General features: G+C 35.3%; 1 long non-coding RNA gene across 4 annotated transcripts in view; it reads left to right on the forward strand.

The window, feature by feature from the left end:
* The window catches only part of LOC110743148, a 197,511-nt gene that overhangs the window by 128,084 nt on the left and 41,667 nt on the right, over window positions 1-27,760 (forward strand). For all 4 annotated transcript variants that reach the window (XR_002521722.2, XR_002521723.2, XR_002521721.2 and 1 more), the window contains exon 2: window positions 14,628-14,730. This is a non-coding gene — a long non-coding RNA (uncharacterized LOC110743148). The remainder of the gene's footprint in view (window positions 1-14,627; window positions 14,731-27,760) is intronic.

Consider the following 27,760-nt stretch of genomic DNA (forward strand, 5'->3'; position numbering starts at 1 on the left):
CTGGCTTGGCTGGGAGTCCTTGTTGGAACGGAGTGTAGAGACGGCACTGGCAGGCCATCAGGACTCAGGCTGGGGTTGAGCCTGGGATAAAGGACACCGAGGCTGCAGCCATGAGAAGGCCTGGCCGAGGAGCCCTTGGTGTGTAGCAGCACAAGGACGTGGGTAGCAATGCTTTAATGCCAGATCTGCAATTGCTTAGATGCCTATTAATGCATCTGTTCCCCACCCCCAACTTCTGTCAAGTGGATATTGTGTGAATTTTACAGATGGAACCCAAGGTGATGAGCTTGCTCTCTCCAAGACTAGCCAGGCAACTAGTTGGAGGGAAAATAATAACTTAAAAGTATCTTTCATATTTCTCCATGAGGGTACATTGCTAATGGTACCTAAATAAGTGATTCTGCTGTCTAGGTAGCTCCAAAATTAATTTAAAATTACATAGAAATGAATAACCCTTTTATTTACACTGAAGGGGAAATTTCTGTCTCTTTAAATTAAAAATTAGAAAATGGTAGAGTTATGGCATAAGTTCTGCATTTCTGTTTGTTAACTGATGAGGAGAAATGCCAATTTAATTAGTTTGGACGACCTATAGTTTATTATTTGGAAAGTTTTTCCTCTTCTTATATTGTGTGTGTGTGTATATATCTATATCTATATCTATATCTATCTATATATATGTATATATATATTTTTTGAGACAGAGATGTGCTCTATCACCCAGGCTGGAGTACAGTGGCACAATCTTGGCTACTGCAACCTCCACCTCCCAGGTTCAAGCAATTCTCTTGCCTTAGCCTCCCAAGTAGGGATTATAGGGATTACAGGCACATGCTCTCATGCCCAGCTAATTTTTTTATTTTTAATAGAGACAGGGTTTCACTATATTGGCCAGGCTGGTCTCTAACTCCTGACCTAAAGTGATCCACCCACTTCGGCCTCCCAGAGTACTGGGATTACAGGCATGAGCCACTGCACCTGGCCCTACATGACTTAATTTTCTTCTGCTTTTTAATTTTCTATTTCTGGAAAGGATAGAATTCTTTTATAAAGAATTACAGAAAAGTAATTCCTCTTTTTTCATCTTTGTTTTGTTTCTTTCAGGTTTGTTGCTCTACAGACAATAAAATTCACCAATTTTGTATCCAATTAAATAAATTTAAACAATTTTATGCAGTAGGACAACCAACCATCATATGGAACATTTCTGTGACACCAAAATTGCCGACTGTTTGTTTACAGTAAATTATCTTCTTTAACCTCCTATTCCTGGGCAGCAACTGATTTGCTTAGTATTGTTACAATTGTGCTTTTTCTATAATTTAATTAAAAATGAATTCATAGAGTACGCAGTCTCTGTGTTTGGCTTTTTGAGTTAGAAAGCTATCCATATTGTTGTAAGTATCTGCACCTTGTTCCTTTTTTGCTGAGTAGTATTCTACTGTAGGAGAAAAATCACATTTTGTTTATCTATGCATGAAGTTATGGGTGTTTGGATTCCTGCCATTTTTGACTATTATGAAGGAAGCTACTATGATCATTTGCACACAAATCTTTGTGTAGACATATGCTTTCTTTTCTCTTGGGTAAATGTACTTAGAAATTGCTGGGTCATAGAGTAAGTGTATATTTATCTTATAAGAAGTGTCCAAACTGTTTTCCAAAGTGCCTTATATTAATGCATTCCCATGTTCAACATATGAAGTTTCCGGTTGCCTCATATTGCAAATACCTGACAATTTCAGCCTTTTAAGTTTTATCCATTCTAGTGGGTGTGTGGTATTGTTTTGTGGCTTTAATTTGCATTTCCCTGATGGCTAATTATGTTGAATATCTTTTCATGTGCTTATATCCATCTCTATATCTTCACTGTTGCACTCTCACTTAAAATATTTTATTTATTTTAAAAAGGGGATTGTTTACTTATTAAATTGTAAGAATTCCTTATACGTTCTTGATAGCAGTCATTTCTTAGGTCTATGTTTTATAAATATTTTCTCCTAGTCTGTGAATTGTCTTTATTTAAAAAAAAATATTTTTGTAAAGCAAAAGTTTTCATTTTCACCAAGTTCAGTTTGTCATTATTTGGTGCTTTTTGTGTCTTGTTTAGGAAACTTGGCCTAAAAGAGATTGGCAAAGATTTTCTTTTGTGTTTCCTTCTAGAAGTTTTATAGTTATTAGTACCAAATTTGTAGGTCTATAATGCATTGTGAGGTAAAGGTCAAGGTTAATTTTTTTGACATTGGATGTCCAATTGTTTAACATTTGTTGAAAAGATTATTGTTTCCCAGCTGAATTACCTTGGCACCATTGTTGAAAATCAGTTGGTCACATAGAGTAGGTCTATTTCTAAACTCTACTTGTTTCCATTGCATGGCTCTTTTTATACCATATTATGCTATTTTTATTACTAAGATTACTTTATCAGTAAATCTTGAAATACATTTAGTATGCCTCTAACTTTTTTCTTTTCCCAAATTTTTTTGGCCAATCTATATAAATTTTGTGATCAGATTGTCAATTTCCAATGAGAGTTCGGATTCTATTGAATTTACATTAGTTGAGGGAAATTACTTTAAAATATTGAATCTTCTGATGCATGAACATGCTATACCTTCTCATTTTAGTGTATAGCTCTTATGTATATTTTGACAAATTTCATATTATTGATGCTATTGTAAATGTTATTTTAAAATACAGTATTTTTGAAACAGTTTTAGATCTACCAAAAAATTATGAAGATAGTGCAGTTTTCATGTATCTGCATCCAATTTTCCCCTTTATTCACATTTTACATTAGCATGGTGTATTTATTACAGTTAAGAGACCAATATTGATACATTATTGTTAACCAAAGCCCACATTTGATTCAGATTTCCTGTTTTTACCAAATGTTCTTTTTCTGTTCCAGAATCCCATCCAGGATATCGTATTCTCTTTAGTCATCAGGTCTTCTTAGGCTCTATTTGTCTCTGATAGTTTCTCAGACTTTTCTTGTTTTTGATAACCTTGATAGTTTTGAGGAGTGTTAGTCAGGTATTTAGTAGAATATTCCTTACTTGAGATTTGTCTGATGTTTTTCCCATAATTAGGGTTATGGGTTTTAGGGAGGAAGACCACATAACTGAAGTTCATTTTCATTACAACGTTTCAAAGATACATTCTATCAATTTGACCTAACATTGTTGATGTTTATCTTCATCACCTGACTAGGGTAGTGTTAGATTTTCCCGTATAAAGTTATTCCCTTTTTTTCCCCTTCATTGTATAATATGCCTTTCGGAAGGAAGTCACTCTGCACAGGCAATATTGAAAAAGTAGGGAGTTTTATTCCACATTTTTGAGGGCAGAGAACATACATAAATTATTTGGAATTCTTCTGCACAGAATTGTCTCTTTTTTCTGGTTTAATTATTTATTAAGACATTTGTTTATATCAGTATGGACTTGGGGTATTTGCTTTATTCTTCAGGTTATAGTCCAATACTATTTTATTTTGTTGTCCAATTGTTCTAACTTATTTGAGAGCTCTTTCATTTGAATTCCATGTTCCTTTGCATGACCCTGTCATTGTGTGGTTTTGGTTTTTTGTTCGTTTTGTGTTGAGCATTTCTTTACTTTATGGCACTATATGATACTTGAAACTCATCTTGTATATTTCTTATACCTGCCTTGGAATAAGCTGTTTATCCCAGGTCCTAATTTCTTTTATTGAAGAATAGTATTAGAAATAAGATCTGGATATGAAGTGTGCTAGTAAATAATATATTTACAACATTTAGTTTCCATTGTTTCTTAGTTTATAGGCATGCAATTGTTATTCGTGTCTTCATATTGAATCTTGAGACATCGTAGAACTTATTAAATATAGCAGCATTTTGTAGGCTACTTGAGATTGTACACATAGACAATCATGTTTTCTGAAATACAGATATTTTTATTTCTTCCTTTCCAATTTGTGTTCCTTTTGTATCTTTTCCTTGCCTTATTGCAGTATGTAGGACTTCCAGTATGATGTTTCATGAGTGTGGTGTGAGTGAACATCCTTGTCTTGTTCTTAATGTTAAAGTAAACCATTATATAGTTATAGTTTTTCACTATTCAGTATAATGTTAAGTGCTTGCAGATGCCCTTTTTCAGGTTGAGGAAGTTCTCTGTAATTCTAGTTTGATAAGAGTTTTTATCATGATACATTTTAATTTTTTCCAAATTCTTCTTCAGCATTCATTAAGATGTACATGTTTCTTTTTTATACTTTTGACATAGTAAATTACATTGAGTGATATGTGAACATTGAATACATCTTGTATTTCTGGAATAAATTCTATTTGGCCATAATATAGTAACTATCCTTTGAATATATTGTTGAATTAAATTGGCTTATAATTCATCAAGGATTTCTATGTCTGTGTCCACGAGGGCCTATTGGTGGTCAGCTCTTTCTTTTTTTTTTTTTTTTTTTTGGTTTATTTTGGTTTTCATTTGCTTTTTATCTTGATGTAAAAAACTGATTATTAATTAGATACCTCCTTTTAAAATATTATTGTTTAATGCTGTACTATTCTAAGCATTGCTTTAGCTGCATGCCACAGATTTTGATATTGTGTATTTTAGTTTTGTTCATTTCAAGGTGTTTTTTATTTCTTTGACTACAGATATTTATAAATATGTTGTTTAACTTCCAAATATTTAGGGAACGTTAAAAGACATCTTTCTGTTGTTTTTTTAATTTAATTCCATTGTGATTAGAAACCATACTTTATGTAGTTTCAATCTTTTAAAATGTATTTAGAATTGTATTATGGCATATTTTGGTAAATATTCCATGTGCATTTGAAATGAATACGTATTCTGCTGTTGTTTCCTGAAGTGCTCTATTAATGTCATTTTGGTTATGTGGTTTGCTGTTGTTGTTCATATCTTTAAAATTAACAATTTAATGTATTTTGTTCTATTATTGAGGTAGAGATTTTGAAATGTTCAACTATAAGTGTAGATTTGAAACTTCTCACTTCTGTTTTTTTCTTTATTTTGAAGTTCTGTTACTAGGTCATATACATTTAGAAATCTTATGTCATCTTGATTAATTGAATTTTATCTTGTAACAGAGTATCCCTCTTTAACTTGGTAATATTCTTTCCTCTGCAGTTTGCATCTCTGATGTTATTTATTGTCTTTCTTTATGTTTTATTAATATTTGCATGACATATCTTTTTCAATTCTTTTACTTTGTGTATTTACATTTAAAGCAAGTTTCTTTTAGAGGGCAGTAGTTAAATTTTGCTTAAATTAAAAAAATTTATTAAATCTAAAAGTTTATGCCTTTCCATTGGAATGTTTAGGCTATTTAGAGTTAATGTACTTATTGATAAAATGTTGATTAAATGCATCATATTCCTATTTATTTTCTATTTGGTACATGTGTACCTCCCCTTCCCATTTTCCTGCCTCCTGATGGACTTACTGAGTATTTCTAATGATTCATTTTTCCCCATTGTTTTCTCATTAGTTATGCATTTTTTAAGTAGTTGTTGCTCTACAATTTACTATGTAACTCAGCATTGTCTACTTTCAAATAATAATATCACATTTCATGTATTGTGTAAGAAATATAAAATACTACACTTTCATTTTATTTTTACAGTATTTTGTGCTACTACTATCATACATTTAACTTAGGCAATAAAGCCCACAAAAATAATTATGTTTGCTTTCAGTCATCAATTATCCTTTAAAGAGGTTAATAAAATTGAGAAAAAAGTGATTTTTTACATTCACCTATACATTTACCATTTTCACTGTTATTTATTCCTTTGGGTAGATTTAAATTTTCATGTGCTATCATTTCCTGTTGTTTGAAGAATTTCCTTTAACATTTCTTGAAGTGTCATTCTGTTAGAGATGAATTCTCTCTGCTTTTGTTTGTCTGAAAAGGTCCTTATTTCAATTTCACTTTTGAAACATTTTTTGCTGAGTGTAAAATTCTATGTGGGCATTTTTTCTTTCATTAGAGTAACTATGTCCTCTGTTTTCTTCTGGCATGTATAGTTTTTGATAAGAAGTTCCCTGTATATGTTTTTCTGTATAATATGTCTTTTTGTCCCCTGGCTACTTTTAAAACTTTCAGTGTTTTAAAAAGTTGGTTATAATGTGCCACTATATGGTTTTCTTCCTGTTCCTTTTATGCTTTTTTACTTGAGACTCATTAAATTTTTGGATCTGTAGGTTTTACTTTTCATCAAGTTTGGAAAAGACAGATCATTGTTTCCTCAATTACTTTTCTCCCTTACCATATCTGTTTTCTTTTTGGAAATAAATCTAAGTTCACATATGTCAGACTGTTAGATATTGTTCCACATTCCCTGAAGCTCTATTTATTTTTCCATTGAAAAAAATCTATGTTACATTTTGTGTAGTTCCTCTTACTAAATCTTCACATTCCCTTATCTTTTCTTCAGCAGTTTCTAATATATTGCCAAATTCATTCAATGTATTTCTTTTTAGTTTAGGTGTTTTTAAAATGTCTTTAGAAATTTGGTTTGAGTCTTTTCAAAATAACTCTTCCATTTCTTCCCTCGTAATGTATAGTTTCTTGTACATTCTTGAATATATGGATTATATTTTTAATAGTCACTCTAATATTCTTATCTGTTAATTCTATCATATGTCTTCTTTCTGGGTCTCTTTTTATTGATTGATTTTCTCCTATTATGGGTGGTATCTTTCAACTAGTTTGAATGACTGACAATTTTTTATGATTTTCTCCTATTATGGGTGGTATCTTTCAACTAGTTTGAATGACTGACAATTTTTTATTAGATGCTAAACCTTGTGTGTTTTACATTATTAGGTGCTGAGTTTCACTGTATCTCTTTAAATAATGTTGGACTTTGTTTTGGGATTCAGTTATGTTTACTTGCAATCAGATCATTTCAAGCTTGCCTTTAAGGTTTGTTATGGTGGATTCAGAGCAGGTTTTCTTCTTAGATTAATTTGACCCCGCTACTGAGGCAATATCATTCTGACGAATGCATCTAGTGTCCCCTGTACTAGGAGATCTTTCCATTCTGGCTAGTGGGAACTCACAGTGTTCCTAGGCCTGTATGAGTTTCAGGGATTGTTTTCTCTACTCCATTCTAGTGATCTTTTTTCTGGTTTCTTTTCTCAAATATGTGTGCTGATCAGTACTTAGCTAAAGATGTGACAGGCCCCCTCTGTATATCTCTAGTGTTTTCTTTGCAGTTTCTTTTTTTTTTTTTTTTTGTATTTTGCCCTACAAAAGCTAACTTCTCTGGCTTCCCTTAATTCCAGATTCTACCCTTTCAATTCTACAAGACTGCCAGGTTCTTTTTGGGTTTCCCTCCATGATTTGGAAATTTTTCTGAGGTTATAAGTGAGGCTACGGAAGTATTTACTTCATAGTCCTCTGTTGACTTTTCTAACATCTAAAAATCATTGTCTTATTCCAACTTCTTGGTTATTTCATGAAGATGGATAAACCTAGTCCCTATTACTTTAACGTGGCCAGATGTGGCAGTTCCTATCACATAGTTTTTATATTCACTTTCTAAGTTTATTAACTTATAGCCATAAATAAATAAATAAACCTAAACCCCAGTGTCATTGTGTTTAGATTCAAATTCTGGATTTTCCACTAATACCTCTGTGATATTGGGTAAATGAATCTACCTCTCTAGACCTTAGTATTCTCTTTATGTAAAGGAGGATTTCAGTGTGACCCTTTCTAGATCACTTCCATGGGGTTCTATAGCTTTTTCCAGGCAGAGCCCCCATTCGTAGGATGCAAAGTGTACCAGGCTCTAGAAGACACTCCCGAGAGTCAGAGGGGACAGGTTACACAGTGGCTGATTTGGGCACCTCTATAAAAGATACAGAGCAGACACAAAATAAAGTATTTTGCTTTAATGATCTAGGTAAAGGCCAAACTCTCAGGATCACCACTTGTTATACTTCAGCCCCAGAAGATGATAGTAACATCAACATTTATGTGCGTGTCATTTTCCTGGAATGTTGTGGCACACCCTGGCTGTAGTACATGACAGACCTAAAAACACCAGGCTGCTTCAATTAAGAAAAATAAGTATTTAGCTGGCTAGAGCTTAGGCTGTAAAACTGGAGGAAAACTCTCATCTCAATATGCACATAGTTCTCTAAAATACAACATTTTAATTTCCTCTGGAGCAATCAACAACCCTGGAGAGGATCACTGAAGTGACAGAGTTAATGTTCAGAAGGGACTGTTCTTTGGGAGGGCTGGGGGAGATATGAAATAATTGTCTATGCCCATGGAAGATGGAACATTGTATGAGGTTATCACAGGCCTTAGAACTAGAGCTAGATTTGAATCTTGGCTCTGTTTCTTTTTAGCTATGTGACCTTCACTCCCGTACGCCTCAGTTTCCTCATTTGTAATATGAGTATAAAATAGAACTTTCATCACATAGCTGTTATAAAGACTGTATTAATAAGTTAATACATAAAAGAATAAAGAAACACACAAAATAAATTAATACATAAAGTAAGACTTGGAAGAGTAGCTGGTGCACAGGATATTTCAAATGTTCACCATTTAATAATTATTTAAAAACTATTGATATCTTTTTGTTGTGTCTCTGCCAAGTTTTAGTATCAGAATGATGCTGTTCTCATAGAATAATTTAGAGATGAGTCTCTCTTCCTCGAGTTTTTTTGAAGGGAATAGTTTCAAAAGGATTGGTACCAGCTCTTCTTCATATGTCTGGTCGAATTTGGCCATGAGTCCATCTGGTCCAGGGCTTTTGCTGGTTGGTAGGCTTTTTGTTACTGATTAAATTATGGAACTCGTTATTAGTCTGTTCAGGGTTTCAGGTTCTTCCTGGTTCAATCTTGGGAGGTTGTATATTTCCAAGAATTTATCCATTTCTTCTAGGTTTCTAGTATGTGTGTATGGAGGTTCTTATAATTGTCTCTGAGGGTTTTTTGTATTTCTGTGGGGTCAGTGGTAATGTCCCCTTTGTCATTTCTGATTGTGTTTCTTCAGATCTTCTCTCTTATTTTCTTTATTAATCTAGCTGGCAGTCTATTAATCTTATTCTCCCCAAGAACCAACTTTTAGTTTCATTGATCTTTTGTATAGTTTTTTTTTTTTTTAATCTCAATTTCATTCAATTCAGCTCTGATTTTGGTTATTTATTTTCTTCTGCTAGGTTTGAGATTGGCTTGCTCTTTTCTCATTCCTCTAGGTGTTATTAAAAAGTAAAAAAACAACAGATGCTGGCAAGGCTGTGGAGAAAAGTAATATTTTACACTGCTGGTGGGAAGGTAAATAAGTTCAGCCATGGTAGAAAATAGTTTGGAGATTTCTCAAATAACTTAAAACAGAGCTACCATTTGACTCAGCAACCCCATTGCTGAGTATATACCCAAAGGAATATAAATTTTTCTACCATAAAGACATGCACACATATGTTCTTGCTTATCAGTGGGAGCTAAACATTGAGTACACGTGGACACAAAGGAACAATAGACACTGGGGCCTACTTGAAGGTAGATGGTAAGGGAAGGGTGAATATAGAAAAAGTACTTATTGGGTACTACTTATTGGGTACTATGTCACCTGGGTGACAGAATAATCTGTACACCAAACCCCCACAACATGCAATTTACCCATGTAATAAACCTGCACCTGTACCCTTGAACCTAAAATAAAATCTGGAAAGAAAAAAACACTTATCTTTATGGTTATATATAAAAAGGCTGTTGATATCTTGTTAGGTGGACACTGTGTAACCTCAGGAAGTAAAGAAGTTTTTCCTTGGTTACATCTGGTTTAGTTTGTTTAACTTTCATTATCTGTACCCCATTCTATAAAGCTTTGTTATCAGCCAAGCTTCCATGCTGCAAAATTGAACTCACAAAATAATCTCTCATAATTGCTTAAGATGTTTCTCTTCCCAAGAACATTTACATTTTTAAAGGAAACTCTAGAAGATACAAAAGATTCCTAGTTCTTTAATCAATTGCTTTCTCAGACCATTCAATCAGGGCTGATATGTTGCAAAACTTCAAGGGGTGCCATACTTGACAATTAATGAGGAAAGAATTTCATATCATGGTTTTCACACCTTGCATACTGGAACCTCTGAGATTATGGAGGAGCTAGAGAGAGAACTCAAAGGACTCTCATTTTCTTTTACCACCTGTAGGCTTTTTAAAATCTAGTTTCCATATTTTGGACATCTTCTACTTGAAAAAGACAGTTTGAAATCCACAGGGTTATGATAGGATACTTTTTCAAACCCTGTTTTTTTGTTTGTTTGTTTTTGTTTTTTAAATGAATGGATTGACAGACTACAGGGGAAAGATTTGTTTTACCAGTAGGGCATCCAAATCCCTTTGACTTTGACTAAACCCCCCTGACTTGGGATAACATGTAAGATTCTTATTATCAAGTAGCCTGTTACTGTTTACAACATACACCTTCATCGCATCATTGCTGGGTAATCCAATTCTATGAGGTTCGGTGAAAACAAAGTGTCATTGTGTGCTTGATGTGGTGACTGTTGAAACAGCCGAATTTCTCAAATGTTAAAGGGCTCTTAAATTTTCTATTCACAAATGTGTTTATACAACAAACTTAAAGGGAGGCTGCAAAAAACTTTTTTGATTATGGAAACAAAATAGCAAAATCCCTTACATTCTCTCCATCCTCCATCCTCTATTTTTTTTTTTTTTGGCATTCACACAATGTGCATATCTTTGAACATTTAAATATTGTCATTTACTATCAGAACTGGAAGAGGTCTTACAAAGGCCATCTCAAGCAACCTCCTACCAGGGAAGAGATTTTTCTTCATCATTTGTCATAGAATCCTACATTTAAAAATCTATAAATAGGAATATATTGTAAAATGTCTTTAAAACACAGAACGCATCCTATAGAGACTGGCATCTGAAAATTGCTTGAGTTAAGTTACATAAAATGCCTGAGGTAGTGTAAGGTAAAGGTTGAATCTTCAAGTAAAAGTGACAGGAAATATCAGCAGTGGAAGGATTGCTGGGTGCAAAGAATGCCTATGTTACCAGCTATTTTCTTCCTGTTAAAAGACTTATTTCCCCTCCTGTGAGTAGATCTGATCCCCACCCAGTTTTTTCAACCAGCCAGTTATGATTACTTCTTCTAATATTTTCTCTGCTTCACTGGCCTCTAGTCATTACATAAAATCATTAACACCAAACACAGTAAGCCCCATTAATTCACATCTGGGGATGGCTGGGCCAAAGAGCTGAGTAGGTTGTTGTTTGTGCTTTCAAGGTGAGAAGAGATCAAGAACTAGATGTAATCCCCAAGCCTGATCAACTCTTCAAACAGGTTCAAAAGAGAGTTATATAAAAGGAATAGTTGGGGTAGTGAATTGGACTGGAGTGTGCATTTGCTTTTGGAATTTTTATTTGTTTGTCTGTCTTGCTAAGTTTTTTTAGTAAGAGTTGCTCTTTAGGGTTCCTTATTCTTAGATACATAATTTGGTTTAGTCAGAAGGTCCAAATGACTTAGCCAGGGCTGTGTGAGGCCTGTCACGTGGGAAGATGCCCCTTTGAATTAGACATGGCCCTGGGTTCATCTTAATAAATATGCTCCATGGGATTACCAAGGAAAAAGTAATCCAAAGTCTGAAAAGTCAAGAGAATGAACTACATGGATACATGAACTTTGACTATTTTCTTTCTTCACTTTAAACCTCTACCCTACAGTACAGTGGTCTAGGTTACTATTGGTCTTCACTTAAGACAGATCTCCTCCTTCTGGCACAAGAATGAGGCTATTTGCATAACTCTGAAGGTTGAACTGTATAGTCAACATAGATTAAGTTCATGTTTGTATACAAGGCGCTAAGGTAATGTGGAGATGATGGAGATGTGGTAATGATGGAGATGGTGGAACTCCTTGTACTACCCTTCCCTGGTTCCTTCCTTCAGACTCATTTCTCTTTCTGATCCACCTTTCAGGCACTCCTGTGCTCCCACACATTCTCTTTGTTGTTCTTTGCTTCTATTAGCTTAAGTCAATTATCTTTCACTCTAGGTTTACAAGTGAGTCTTGCCATGGTTGTCATACTCAGGGTGCTCATGTTTCAGCAATTCTTTGTAGCACTTTTGAAAAAAGATGAGTGTTTTATAAACTGTTAATAGGTATTCTAAGAGGGATCTATGGTCAAACATGTTTGGCAAAGCTACATTCTACATCTCTCTATATACATATTTTACTATTAAAGGGACTAAAACATATCTCAAACAAATTTAAGCAACAGCAGAAAGAATAGTTAGGTAATTTCTTGGCTCAGGCAACTGGGAAATCCAGAGATAGAGCTGCCCTCAGGTACTTTGCCAAGAGCCCAAGGAATGTCATGAGGTCTTCTTTCTGTCTCTTCACTGACATCCTACCACAAAATGTTTTAGCTGTGCTTGTGTCTGTGAATTTTGTAATTTTCTTGTGTTGATGACTTTCTATCATTCAATGGCATGTTGGTGGCCATGAGGCAGAGAGAAGAGTGTATCACAGAAGTATTAAGTCTAACATCATCTTAGTTTAGTGACCTCCTAGATGAAATAGTCTTTTCAACCAGAAAAATGCATGCATAATCTCAGGCTCTTACTTGCCTAATTTGGATTATAGTCTAAACCTGGTATGTGGTCTCATAGCCAGCATAACTGGGGTATTATGATTTGCCAGGATTTGTTTCCAAGGCTGTGTCTTGTGACCAGGGCATCAGCTTATTATGACTGGAAAGTTCACGAAGATCGGATAGAAAAAGGGAAAACTCATCAGGAGAAAGAGGCTATTCTTGACAGAAGTGGGAAAAGGGATGCTGTGCACATAAAAACAACAAATGTCTCTAAATACTTTTGCATATTGGAATTACCTGGGGAGATTTAAAAAATACTAACATACAAGTTGACCCCCAGTGATTTTGATTTAATTTATCTAGGGTATGGCCCGGGCAATCAGGTCTTTAAAAGTTCCCCAGATGATTCTAATGTGCAGTAATTGCTGAACGCCCATTGTCTGGTTGCTTTTCAGGTCATTATTTTACACATAACCAAAGATTAATCCTTCTAAATCTCAGTCCTCTGGTCTAAACAAACCTCTGACTTTGAATGAATGCATTCAGGACCACTGAAATTTGATTTCAACTTCCCTTTCCAATCTCATTCCACTACTATTTTATTTATACCTTGTGCTCCAGCAAATGTGGCATGCTTACTGGTGTCCAAGTATCTGTAAAACACCTGTAGTTTCCTATGGATAATTTCACATTTTTTTTCAAGTTAGAACAGAGCACTCCAACAGAATTTTTGTTGTTTTTTGTTTTTTTGCAATGATGAAAACGTTCTACACTGTGCAATTTGGTAGCCATTAGCTACATGTGGCTACTGAGCACTTGAAATGGGCTCAATAATATGACTGAATTTTTACTTTTATTTCAGCTCAAGTTAAATAGTCACATGTGGTTAATGGTAACTTTAACAGAACAGGCAGAATGTCTTATTCTGTGCATCTCAATCAACATTCTGTAAAAATGTTCAAGGTTCATGGTGTGTAACCCACTGTCCTGAAGATTTCCTGGATGTTTCCAGCTAAGGGACTCCTTTTCTTGTTAATTACTCAGGACTTTTTTTTTTTTTTTTGAGACGGAGTCTTGCTCTGTCACCAGGCTGGAGTGCAGTGGCCTGATCTCGGCTCACTGCAAGCTCCACCTCCCGGGTTCACGCCATTCTCCTGCCTCAGCCTCCCGAGTAGAGTAGCTGGGATTACAGGCACCCGCCACCGCGCCCATCTAAAGTTTTTTTTTTTTTATTTTTTTTCGGTATTTTTACTAGAGACGGTGATTCACTGTATTAGCCAGGATGGTCTTGATCTCCTGACTTTGTGATCCGCCTGCCTCAGCCTCCCAAAGTGCTGGGATTACAGGTGTGAGCCACCGTGCCCGGCCAATTACTGAGGACTTTAATTGGACTATAAACGTGACACTTATCTATACTGCCTCATTGCTTTTCCTATTATTGCCCTTGTCTCCAGCCTTGCATCCCCAAATGTTAGAAATTTCCTGAAATGAGGAAGTTATTTGAGGGCTGTGTTTAATAAAATCTCAATAAGCATTTGTCAAATAAAAGCAGGCAAAATTGTACCAAGCATAAATGTGTACATACTTATGCACTGTAGATGTACAAAGACACATACATTACTGGACAACAGATACATACACATAGAGGTTCATATGTTCAAAAGTGTTGCTGGTTAGATAGGACGGCACATGTCATGGCTGTGTGAGAGAAACTGGGTCGGTAGAATAGATAGGAGAGGATGACTAATCTGTGAAATGACCACAGGGTGCTTGCCTAATTTATTTGGCTGGGAGGTAAAAATAATTGTGGCGATCAGAAGTACAAATGATTTTTATTAAAGTAAATGAGGAGGTGTGGCCACTCAGAATATACTCTAAATTCACAGTTCAGGAAAAATTCTGAAATCCGTCCTGATAAAATGGTTACGAATTCATCCTGACTCACACTTTTTTCCAGGATGAATTTATAAAATGATGAACTCTCACTTCCTAAATTTTCTGCAGATGCCACTGTTGCTGGAGAAATGTCACTGCTAGAGAATAGAAGACTATTATTCCAAAGGGTATTTGAGACTGACTGAATCAGGTCTGGAATATTATTGAAATGGTAAGATAAACTCAAGTAGTTTCTGGGAAGAGAAAAATCCTTTTTAGAAAACATGGTCCCTTCTGAATTATGGGCAAATGTCATCGACTTGTTTTCAATGAAACTTTATCTACTAACAGCGAGGAGATGGGACAAAGCTCTGAGCTCCCCGCCCCTGGGAGTCCTGCAGCTGAGGTTTCTTTCCCTTGAGATCGTGGGTAATGGAAACAGCTGAAGTTAGAGGTCATTAACATTTTGAGAACACCGCAAACTGACAGTGTGTTATGTTATGACATTTCATCCCAAGACATTTAATCTCTTTTAATTAGTGTTTATGTTGGTAATACTTCACAGTTATTTCCTTTTGCATAAAAATGGAACACTTGGGCATGTCATTAACATAAGACTGATTTGCTTATTATCCATAGTAATTGTTTCTAGATCTTTTTCTCCTTTCCTTCCTCCTTTCTGCGTTCTCTTCATTGATTTTGACCTTTGCTTTCATTTATGCTAGTTTTGAAAACATTTCCCATTTTTTCCTTTGTTGATATTCGACCTAGCCAGTTCGTTGGTTGGGGTTCTCATACCATATTCTTAGTAAACTTTAAGTGTATGGTTTGGAAGAGAGCCCATCTCACCTCTCTGAAAATGCTCATGGCACCCTTGTTGTTGGTTAGAAACAACTTCTTCTCTGAACGATGTTCCATGGATGACTCAGCTGCATAAAACTTCCCTCTCCCCTGCTTTCCTCCTCTCCTTGGCTTAGGATATTATTGTAAGCTTCTGGCACCTGCCTTCCTCCTTCCATTTATCTTTCCTTCTTATGTGCCAGGTACAGTACTTTGTCTTCCTTTAAAGTTACTTAAGCTTTTCTTGCCCCAAAAACCTCTTCATTAAATCCAGAAATGATGAGTGTTGATTATTTTTACTAGAGAAATTATACATTCCTTTGCATAAAAAAGTAGATGCATATTTTATTCCATGAACTAGTAAAAATTCCATGCAATTTTCTTTACTTTTAAATAAATGAACATAATTTTTGTTATAAATCTTTATTTTGCCATGTGATTAAAACCTAATCTCAGTTTAGGCAGAGTTTCTCAGCCTTGACACTATTGAGATTTGGGGCTGGGTAATTCTTTCGGAAACTGTGTATTATAGAATATTTAGGAGCATCCCTGACCCATGTCTGCCAGATACCAGGAGCACCTCCCAGCTGTAACAACCAGACACATCTTCAGAGATTGCCAAATATCTGCTGAGAGGCAAAATAGTTCCCTGTTGAGAACGGCTAGTCTAGTGGGGCTCCCCTCCCTTTCTCTGGGTTTGTCTATAATGGAAGGCAAGGACTTAGGGAAAGAGGGAGGCCGGTCCTTGAAATCATTCTGCATCCACACAGATGCATCTACAGCATGCCATTCCTACTGTGACCATGAGCCCCTGGTGCCTTTACCTTGATCCGACTGAGGGCTCTCGGAGTAGCTGCCTCTACTCTGCTCTCAGGCATAAGGGAACCTCCTGTTCCTGGTAGGGCTACAAGGTACACTGGTAAGTAGCCTTAGGCCTGTCTGTAGTGCTGTTCTAGGGAGCCAGGCTGAGGGACAGGAATACTGGGATTTTGCTGGCTCCAGACTGTCCCTTGGGGATAGGGGCCCAGTTTGGTCTGGTCTTGAATTCCTAATTCTCTGTGGACTTTCTAACAGAACACCCAACTCAGGAACCTGACATCACATAAGCTCTCTTTCTGCTGTGACTTTCCTTGTTCCTTGCAGGTCTGCCGCCCTTGTGTAGTTTGAGGACAAGGAAGCCTGGAGTTTCATCTGGTTTTCCAAATATAATGTTTTATGCCCTAAAAGTTACGTATTTCATAGTTGTGCTTTTGACACCAACCTAGTATTTTTCTCTGCTTTTCTGCTGCATTCCTTCCTTGAGACAATGAATTCTGGCAAGCAATGTGTGGAGAAAAGGATACAAAAAAATAAGAGAAAAAAGTTTTGGTTGAAATCAAGTTTATAACATCCTTACCCTATTTTTAAAATTTGAGATTCCTATGCCTCTTTTTAAAAAATGAGTTTCTTCTCATATGTATATTCTGTGTAATATTTTTCTTGCGGTTTTAGATACAGAAACTGTTTCTCTGTGAAATCATTCTCTTAACTTTATTCACATAAATTCTTTATTTTGATGTGATTAAATCAATTAATTGATGTTTTTGGAGTTTTAAGAAGTTCTTCCCTTACTCTAGGGGACATTACCTTCCATCTTTATAGTTTTCCTTGATTTATTTCTTTAATATATCTGAATTCCATCCTTTTATGTGGTAATAGGTGTGAATTTTTCTCCATAATGAGCAATTTTGCTATCATAATTTACGGAACCATCTGATTTGCGTGCCATCTTTATTACATATTAAATTCTGAGATACAAATCTGTCTCACAGAAATCCTGGTCTGTAGGTCAGTTTTGTTGCTTTTTGCATCAATATCATACTGTTTCTTAGCACAATAAACTTGTAGCTATTCTCAATAGCTGTTAGGCTAAATTTTTTATCTCCTTTGCTTATCATGTTGATATTATCTATAATTATAATTCAAGGTTGCTTTTAAACAAATAAATACAGACTATCTGTTAGACTACACACCAGTATTTTGGTGGGGTAAATAAACGGAAATGAAAGCAGTAGAAAGTATTGAGCCTATTGCATTCTGGGCCACAGCATAAACATTGAGTAGAAATCACTATTAGACTGGGAGGAGAAACTCCAATTTTGGGGCTACAAGGATTAAGCTGCATGACTAAGAAAGCATTCACCTCTAGAAATTTTAAAATTGAAAACCATAACAAATGAATGTAAAACTTAACTAAAGTGTTGCATAGTGTAATAGAAGCATCTAAATGGAGAATTCATTAATTATAATATAGATCTGGAAAATTTTTATGGAATGCAGAAGGCAGAGGCCAAAGTTGGAAAATAAGAGGGGTTGATAAACATAGAAATTGAAATAATGGCAAATAGGTATCTAATCAGTATTCTAGAAGGAGAAATTTATAAAGGATACATAAATCAATAATAATAATAATGCCCAACTTGTAGAATAGAAACAACACAACAAAGAGCTAAATGTTTGGGAAACAATAGCAGCGAACAGTGAGGGAATGAATGGGATTACCTTAGAAGGTTCTTTTGTTCTTGAGCTGCGGGTAAGTATACTGATCAGAGTTAGACTTTGCTAAGTATGCATATTAAAATTTCAAGGATAATCACAAAGAAAAACTGAATGTTTATATTCCAAAATTATAAAAAAATAAAAAGAAAACTGGGGGAAAGACCCCAATCAATCTAGAACAAGGCAATTATAGAACAATTCTTTCTTTCTTTCTTTTTTTTTTTTTTTTTATAGACTGAGTCTGTCTCTGTTGCCAGGCTGGAGTGCAGTGGTGTGATCTCGGCTCACTGCAATCTCCGCCTTTCAGGTTCAAGTTATTCTCCTGCCTCTGCCTTCTGAGTAGCTAGGATTACAGGAATGTGCTGCCATACCCAGCTAATTTTTATATTTTTAGTAGAGACCAGGTTTCACCATGTTGGCCAGGATGGTCTTGATCTCCTGACTTTGTGATCCACCCACCTCGGCCTCCCAAGGTGTTGGGATTACAGGCGTGAGCCACTGTGCCCGGCCAAAACAATTCTAACTGGAGGGTCAATAAACTGACAAAGTCTCAGCATTTTAGATTTTTACATAAGCAAACCAATGCACAATGTAAGCAGTACAACAAAACTAGAGACTTTACCTATCAGAAGCCACTGACTAACCTCTACCTAGGTATTTCCCACTCTAAGCCATCAAATAGATTCTCTTTGCCTTCCTTCCATGTCAGCCTGTCAAAGCCTGCTGCCCATGCTACTGCAACTGAGCTCTCTGAACCCCTTCTGGTTCTGAGTGCTCCCCCGTGCATGAATCATCTGCTACTCAAATAAACTGTGTTAAATGTATTTTCTCTAAAGTTTTTCTTTCTAATTTAATGAGAAAAAAAATCACAAAAATTGATACAAAGAGAAAACACAAAATAAAGCAATAAGAAGAAATCCAAATAATTAGGAAACACTATGAACTGGCATAGGTTGTTTTTAGACATACCTAATACAAAAGCACACAATGAAAAAGGAGAAAACTGGCAAGGCTATTGTAATGAACTCTATAAGTTTGCCTCTTATTAACCTGAAAAGCTAGCAATTTCATATTGTTCTAATGTGACAGTATAAGACAACGTAGACCTTAAGACCTTAAGACAGAAACATTTGAGATAAAGAGTATAATTATATATTAATGTAACTTGGAATCCACTAGGAGAATATAATACTTCTTAAGAATATAATAGCAGAGATTAAAAGCATATGAAGCCAAAAATTGACAAAATTACAGGGAAAAACAGAAATATCCAGGATCATAGTGGGAGATTTTAACACCACTCCCTGTCATTGATAATTGAACAATGCAAGTATATGAAAGATTTGAATAATACAAAAGAAAAATAATCTAGCAGACATGCAAAATATTTTTCTGTTGGAAAATAGACATGGTTTTCAAGACCACAAAGAACATTTTTGGAAATAAGTCATCTTTAAAACCATAAATCAAGCATCAGTAAATATCAGGGGACCTGTATGATAGAGATAGAGGTTTTTCACCATAGAGCAGGTCAGTCTCAACAAATTTTAATAAATCAGAATTATACAAACTATATTTCTGACCACAACACAGTTAATTAAGAAATCAGTAATTACAGAATAATTTTCAAAAATCCCACACTGTTAGAAATTAAAAATAATCTTTGAATAATCAATGTTAAAAGTTTGAAAGAGAACTATTGAACAAACTCAAAATAGAGGATAGCATATAATACAGACAGGAGTATAAGTCAATGAAAAAGGAAACATCTCTTAGAATTAATAAAAGCAAAAACTGCTTCTTTGGAAAGAAAAAAAATGAAATCATCCAAGCATTGACATGATTGATGTGCAAAAAGAAAAAAGACTTAGATAAACAGTATGAAATATAAAAAAAGAGATCTCATTAGAGACAAAACAGAGTTAAAAGATAATTGAGAACACTGAAAATCTTTAAACTCAAAATTAAAACTGTAGGTGGAATAGACAAACCTAGGAGGAAAATGTAAAACTGATTCAAGAAGAAATAGAAATCTTGAATAGATTTATAACCATAAAATAAATGGAATTAATAATTAAAAATCTTCCCAAAAAGAAAATGCAAGGTCAAGATGATTTCTGAGTGACATCTATAAAACAAATAAGAATACATACCAGCAATAATATATAAATTATTCCAGAGCCTCATAAAAAGAAGGGCACACTTTCACCACATTTTCTAAAGCTAGACAAATGGTAACAAGAAGTCCAAATAAAGACAATGCAAGAAGAATGATTATAGGCAAGCTCCATAACATGCACAGAATCATAAATGCAGCATTACCACATAAAATCCAACAGCGCGTTTAGAAAGATAAGGTATCACTTTTAATTTGTATATGCATCCCAGTCATGCAAATGTATTTTAACATTAGGTAATATAGGTAATATATTAACAGATTAAGGGGAAAATGATTAATATTTACAGCAAAACATTTGATAAAATTCATTCATAATAAAAAAAATCCTGAAATTTTGGAATAGAAGGCATCCTTTGTAAGGATCCTGACAAAAGGATCTATCAAAAATCTACGGTAAGCATTTATATTCAATAATGAAATACTAAAATGAGGAATGAGACAATTGAGCACCATCACTGCTTCTATTTATCATTGTTCTTTACATTGTAAGTTGTGGATTTGAGAAGGAAATCTAATCTAAAATGACTGAAAAGGAAAAAGCAAAACTATCATTACTTTTGTACATAGTAAACCCAAAAGGATATACAGGCAAATTATTAGAAATAATGCAAGTTTATAAGGTTCTTGGATGTAAGATGAATATCTAAAAGTAACAATAGTGTTTAAAAATCAATTAAAGAGATAACATTCAGCATTACACAATTAACATATATACGAATAAATCAAAGATGTGCAAACTCTATTGAAAAAATTTAAACCTTATTAAAAGACATTAAAGACCGTGTGTGTGTGTATGTGTATGTGTGTGTGTAAATGAACACATAAACATATAGCATCTTCGTGGTTTGTAATCAAAGTAATAAAGATGACAACACTGATCTGTAGATTAACCTGATCTATATATTAATCAAAACACCTGTTGTATTTCCCATGAAACTGTCTGAAGCTAAAATTTTATAGAACAGTGAATATCCAAGTAAAGGGAAATTACTCTTGAAGAAGATTACAGTGTGAGAATTTGGTTTACCTGATGCCAAGATTTCCTATAAAGCTGTGTTAACTCAGTGTTGGAATGACACAGAGATGGACACATAGACCAATAGAAGAGAAGAGAGCCCACAGAGAGACCTACACATGTATGAAAACTTGATACATAACAATTGCCACACTAGATCCACGAGGAAAAGATCGACTATCTAATAATCTTTTAGAACAAGATCAGCACGTTTATTCCTAACTGATCAGATAGTAAAAGTTTTTGAATTTGTGGGCCATATGGTCACAACTATCAGGTCTATTCTTGGAATGCAAAGGTGGCATAGATATTATGTAAAAGAATGGATGTGGCTGTGTTTCCATACACTGTATTTACAAATGTGAGCTGCAGTTTGCTTATTGCTGTTTTAGAAGGCAATACAAGAGAATATCTGTAATCTCAGCATAGCGAAAGCAAGAAAACAGCTCACAGCTGAAAAATAAAACATTGATAAATTCAACATTAAAACTCTATTTTTCAAAAGATTTCATCAAGAAAACTACAAAGCCCCAAACTAAGATATTTGCAACAGAGAAATAAATTAAGAATTAGTATTTAGAATATATAAAGAAGTCCTATGAAGTAAAAAGAAAATTCAAATAAGAATCCAATAAAAAATTGAGCAAAGTATATAAACAGGTATTTCACAGAAGGGGAAACACAATGGACATTAATTACATAAAACAACAATAAACTTCATTATGGTAGTGCAATTTAAAAGTGCAATTAGTTATTATTACACATTTGCTCTACTGATACACAAAATCTTACCATGCGTAGTGATGGCAAGTATGGCAATCAAAGGAACTCTTAAATGTTGCCAGAGAGAGTGTACACAAGGTATAATAATACTTTTAAAAATAAGTTGGCACTATTTTGTAAGGTTGAAAATGCATGACCGGGCATGGTGGCTCACGCCTGTAATCCCAGCACTTTGGGAGGCCGAGGTGGGTGGATCATCTGAGGTCAGGAATTCAAGACCAGCCTGACCAACATGGAGAAACCCCGTCTCTACCAAAAATACAAAATTAGCCAGGCGTGGTGGCGCATGCCTATAATCGCAGCTACTCGGGAGGCTGAGGCAGGAGAATTGCTTGAACTTGGGAGACAGGTTGAGGTGAGCTGAGATTGTGCCATTGCACTCCAGTCTGGGCAAAAAGAGCAAAACTCTGGCTCAAAAAAGGGGAAAAAAAAAGAAAATTCATGAACCCCATAACTGAGCAATTCTATTCCTGCATGTGCTATATATTATAAAGAAATACCTGCTCTTGTATCTAAAGATAGGTACAGGAATATTGTATCAGCATCATATTAGCAACAAACTGGTAATAACACAATGTTCTTAGAAAAATTGATGAATATATTATAGAATATTCATATAATGGAACATCTATTCAGCAGTGAAGATGAACTACAGCAATGTGAATCAACATGGGTGAATATTAAAAAGTAATATTAAGTAAAAAAAGCAAAACACAAGAATATAAGATATAAATTTTATAAATTTCAAAAATAAGCAAAACTGAAAATATATTGAAAAGAAACGTAAAGATGTGATTAAAAATGGAAACTCAGGCTGGTGGGTCCTACTGATGAAGAGTGAGGAAGGAGGAAAGGATGATGAGTAGCACTGATACTTAGTTTTTTGTTTTATTTTTATATTCATAACTTGCATATATTTTATACATTCTTTTTGCATATCAAATACTCCAAAATATAAAATTCTGAAACACAAATCTTTCATCTCCATTAAATTGACAAAAATTTGTCCACATGTGCTATTTTTTTCTTTTATTTCTTTTTTAAAGATAGAGTTTCTTGCTGTCACTTAGGCTGGAGTACAGTGGCATGGTCATAGCTCACTGCAGCCTTGACCTCCCAGGCTCGAGTGATCCTCCCATTTCAGCCTCCTGAGTAGCTAGGAATACAGGTACATGCCACCACATCCAGCTGATTTAAAAAAAAACTTTTTTTTTTTGTAGAGACAAGGTTTGTCTGTGTTGCCCAGGCTGGTCTTGAACTCCTGGGTTCAAGCAATCCTCTCGCCTCAGTCTCCCAAAGTGTTGGGATTACAGACATAAGCCACTGTGCCCAGTCTGTTTTTCCAATATTCGAAGATAATTTTTCTTGAAAATCACTTTCTATCCCCCTTTCCCCACCTTGTTCATTACTATGCTTATATTCATCCAAATTGTATTGTTTTTATATTGTTACTTTAATTTTTTTAACTGTTTACTCCACTTGATAGTAAGGTCCCCGTGAAATGATTTTTCAGTTAATGCCATCATATCCATTTTCTACACTTCTTAGCTCTGCACTATATACCCAGAGTCCAAAGCCTATATCACCTTGGTCTCCTTACTCTCATATTTCTCTCTGGGTTGGCCAATGGAAAGTTCTGGTTGGAGAATGGAATGAGAGAGGAGAGAGATATTGGGATGTATCTCCCCTCAGTGTTCTTGTCTTTTTTATTCCTCATGACTTCCAGGCAGCTCTCGCACCACATCTGAAAGTCTCATTGGGTTCTGTACCATGTACCGCTTGCCACTTCAACATTGGGCATGGTAGTAGCTTCTCACTGTTGCTGGTCTTGGGGTCTCTCAATTTCCCCTGTTTATTTCCTAAACGTTTTCTACCATGTATAAGTAGCTCTTTCATCAAAACCATGAAATGTATAGCATCTGGGGTAAATTTTTATTCTTGCCAGAGTCTTGTTATCTTCTTGGTCTGTTGTATTCACTGCTGTTTCCTCAACATCTAGAATAATACCTAACAGAGTAGGAACTTAAAAAAAGGGACAAATCAATGAACTCATGGTCACTAGCCAATTACCACATGATTTTGACCCAGCAGCAGCAACCGATTAGGTCAAATTAAGGTTGGGAAATTGATGATGCTCTACCTCCTGGCTAGCAATAGCCCAAGATGGTCTGGCATAAGAGCTTGGCCAAAGCTAAACGATAGTGACTAACACACCAAATTCTCTTCCTTGGAGAATTTCAATGCAAAATACATATATATATATGTTCCAGTTAATAGTGAAGGGTGAAGGCTGATGTTGAAAACGATGCAGAAGACAGATATCAAAGACTTTAAGATGGCATTCGTCATGAGAGGCTATAAATATCTAGAGGCTGCCAGTACATTCAAGTTCAAAGTACAGACGTCATGACTAAGCAGAAACTAAACAATATCCAGCAGTAGAGACTCAGAGAGGAACTGAATCATCATATTGGCAAGAGCCTGCCTAACTAGAGAATGACAAGTTAATGTTGTTAGTAAAATGACTTTGGACCCTAAATCATCTTTCCTCTCCTTTGACATCGAGACTATACCTCTTACAAGATTAGCAAGGATTCTCTTTGTTTTCTTTTCTCATTTTTTTTTGTAACAAACCCCTCATTATTTCATGTTCCAGCAAATATAAAAAGCTAACGGAAAACCAAAGCTTCTGTCTTCCTGTGTGGTATTTTTTTCCTACCATATCACTGATACTGAGATATCAATCAAATTGTAATCTTATTTATGATTTTTTCTTATTCTAGTTTAGTTTAGAGGAAGTTATAAAACCCATTATTTCATGGCTGGACCATACAATGATTGCTGCCCAATTTTGTTCTTTTCTTTCACATTATGTGTGAGTTTTGGAAAACACCGACAGCAACCAGAAGGTAATCCACAGGGTAAGCTCAAATTTGCCAAAACCCCATTGTATGTATGTTTACAGGTGATCTAAATTGTAAGTGGGAAAATAGAAACATACAAATATCTGGGATGACAGTAAGGAGGATGACAAAAAAAGATTAGTAATTTCATTCTTCCTGATATCCCAAATTTTGAGCAGAATTGCTCTGAGAACAGAATCTCAGGAGGAATGTCAGCTTGGCAGGGGAACAAGACAGAATAAAATGATAACTCGTGAAGCAGGGACAGAAAGGATAGCAGCAGCTTCAGGGCTGTGCAAAGGGCAGCCTGGCACAGGAATGCATTCTTTGAGACAGGTTCATAAATGGTTGATTAGTATGAGAGGAATGCAGGGGTATCATTTGTCTGGATTGTCCCAAGGCCCTTGACAGAATGTTTTCCCGAAGACTCTTATACAAAAAGTGAATTCAAATTACTTTGAAAATTGGCTGATGAGTCCAAAGCAAAGAAAAAAAAAAGATAAATTGCAAATGTAGCCAGCTCTAGCAAAGTACCTGAAAATGACAAAGGAACTGATGCCAATTTTAAGTCTTAAATTTTCAAAAGTTACCTGAAAGTAGTTTATTAAAAAAAAATGCGGTGACTTAGACTTACTGTATATTCAATACTGAGTTAGGTACCCTGAGTGCAGTGGCTATATATGCTGAGCCAAAATGAAGAATAATTTTATGTCGCTTCTGGATGCAAGAGGTAGGAACAAGCATGAGTGACTCTTAGAAACAGAATGTCAACATCCCAGGAATATTACCTGTGAGCTTTCATCCTTTAACAGATAGCTATGGGTAAGAGGAGTCCGTTTACTAGAGGTAAGTTGGGAGAACTTCTATTGTTTTGTAATTATAATTACATTATTAACAAATAATATAAAAATAATGTGGTCTGAAAGAGTAAATACAACATATTCTGAAGAGCCCCCAATATTTAGGCTACAGAGGACTTGACACTCTGGATCACATCCTGATCATAACTTCAGGGGATGACTATGACTTTCAGATGAAGAACAGCAGCCATTATGTCTGTGAATCAAGATCATTTGTATGCCACTCATTTAAGATTAGGTTGACTTTTTAAAATGGTAAGCAGAAGATGGTTTCTGGTACAAATGGATTAAGTGTAAAATTCAAAGAGACTTGTGAAATTCACAATGATTTACACTTTGATACGAATGGTGCTAATGAAAATAACTTTAGCATTATAGCACATTTAAAGGTTTTCAGGAACATTATCTCATTTGAGTCTTGCACCCCTATGAGCTCAGTACTGTATGTATAGTCATTACCCTAGTTTCAAAGATGAGGAAAGTGAGGCCCCAAGAGATTAAGTGATTTTTCTAAGGTTTTACAATATTAATAGATAACTGTAACTCAAATCACATTATTCTACATTTTGTATTTCCTTATCGTAGCTTGTCATATAATAAAGAATCTTGAGCAGGAAAGCTCAGTGGGGAGCCAAGCAATGAGTTATTGTTAGATTTTTTTCCCTTAACTCCATTGCTGCATGTTTACTACACTAAAAATGCATTTATGTCAGTATAGGTTTGTCTTTTCTACCAGACTGAGCTGCAGGAAAACAGAGATCAGCTCCTTTTTGAATGCCAGCCCTCCTTATCTAGTGCGAGTCTGCTGACATGTTAATTTGGCTGAGCTGAATTCTAAGACATGAAACTTTATGCATTTTAAGATAAGAATATATTCTAGAAGCATGCTGTATTATTTCTAAACAAAATCTGTTATTTTGTGATAATGGAAGAAAACTTGGAGATTGAAAAGGGAGAATACATCTTTATAAGAGAATGATTTATATTCCTTTGCTTATATATCCAGTAATGGGATTGCTGGGTCGAATGATATTTCTGCCTCTAGGTCTTTGAGAAATTGCCACGCTGTCTTCCACAATGGTTGAACTAATTTACATTCCCACCAATAGCGTAAAAGTGTTCCTTTTTCCCTACAACCTCGCCAGACTCTGTTGTTTTTTGACTTTTTAAATAAATGTTTTATATTATACTTTAAGTTCTAGGGTACATGTGCACAACATGCAGGTTTGTTACATAGGTATACATGTGCCATGTTGGTTTGCTGCACCCATTAACTCATCATTTACATTAGGTATTTCTCCTAATGCTATCCCCCCCCCTCCCCCAACCCCACAACAGGCCCCAGGGTATGACTTTCCCTGCCCTGTGTCCAAGTGTTCTCATTGTTCAGTTCCCACCTATGAGTAAGAACATGCGGTGTTTGGTTTCCTGTCCTTGTGATAGTTTGCTCAGAATGATGGTTTCTAACTTTATCCATGTCCCTGCAAAGGACATGAACTCATCCTGTTTTATGGCTGCACAGCATTCCATGGTGTATATGTGCCACATTTTCTTAATCCAGTCTATCATTGATGGACACGTGGGTTGGTTCCAAGTCTTTGCTATTGTGAATGGTGCTGCAATAAACATATGTGTGCATGTGTCTTTATAGTAGCATTATTTATAATCCTTGGGGTACATACCCAGTAATGGGATCGCTGGGCCAAATGTATTTCTAGTTCTAGATCCTTGAGGAATCGCCACACTGTCTTCCACAATGGTTGAACTAGTTTACACTCCCACCAACAGTGTAAAAGTTCCGATTTCTTCACATCCTCTCCAGCATCTGTTGTTTCCTGACTTTTTAATGATCACTATTCTAACTGGTGTGAGATGGTATCTCATTGTGATTTTGATTTACATTTCTCTGGTGGCCAGTGGTGATGAACATTTTTTCATGTGTCTATTGGCTGCATAAATGTCTTCTTTTGAGAAGTCTCTGTTCATATCCTTTGCCCACTTTTTGATGGGGTTGTTTTTTTCTTGTAAATTTGTTTAAGTTCTTTGTAGATTCTGGATATTAGCCCTTTGTCAGATGGGTAGATTGCAAAAATGTTCTCCCATTCTGTAGGTTGCCTGTTCACTCTGATGGTAGTTTCTTTTGC

This window comes from Papio anubis, chromosome 6, assembly GCF_008728515.1.
Source record: "Papio anubis isolate 15944 chromosome 6, Panubis1.0, whole genome shotgun sequence".
NCBI classification, from domain to species: Eukaryota; Metazoa; Chordata; class Mammalia; order Primates; family Cercopithecidae; genus Papio; species Papio anubis.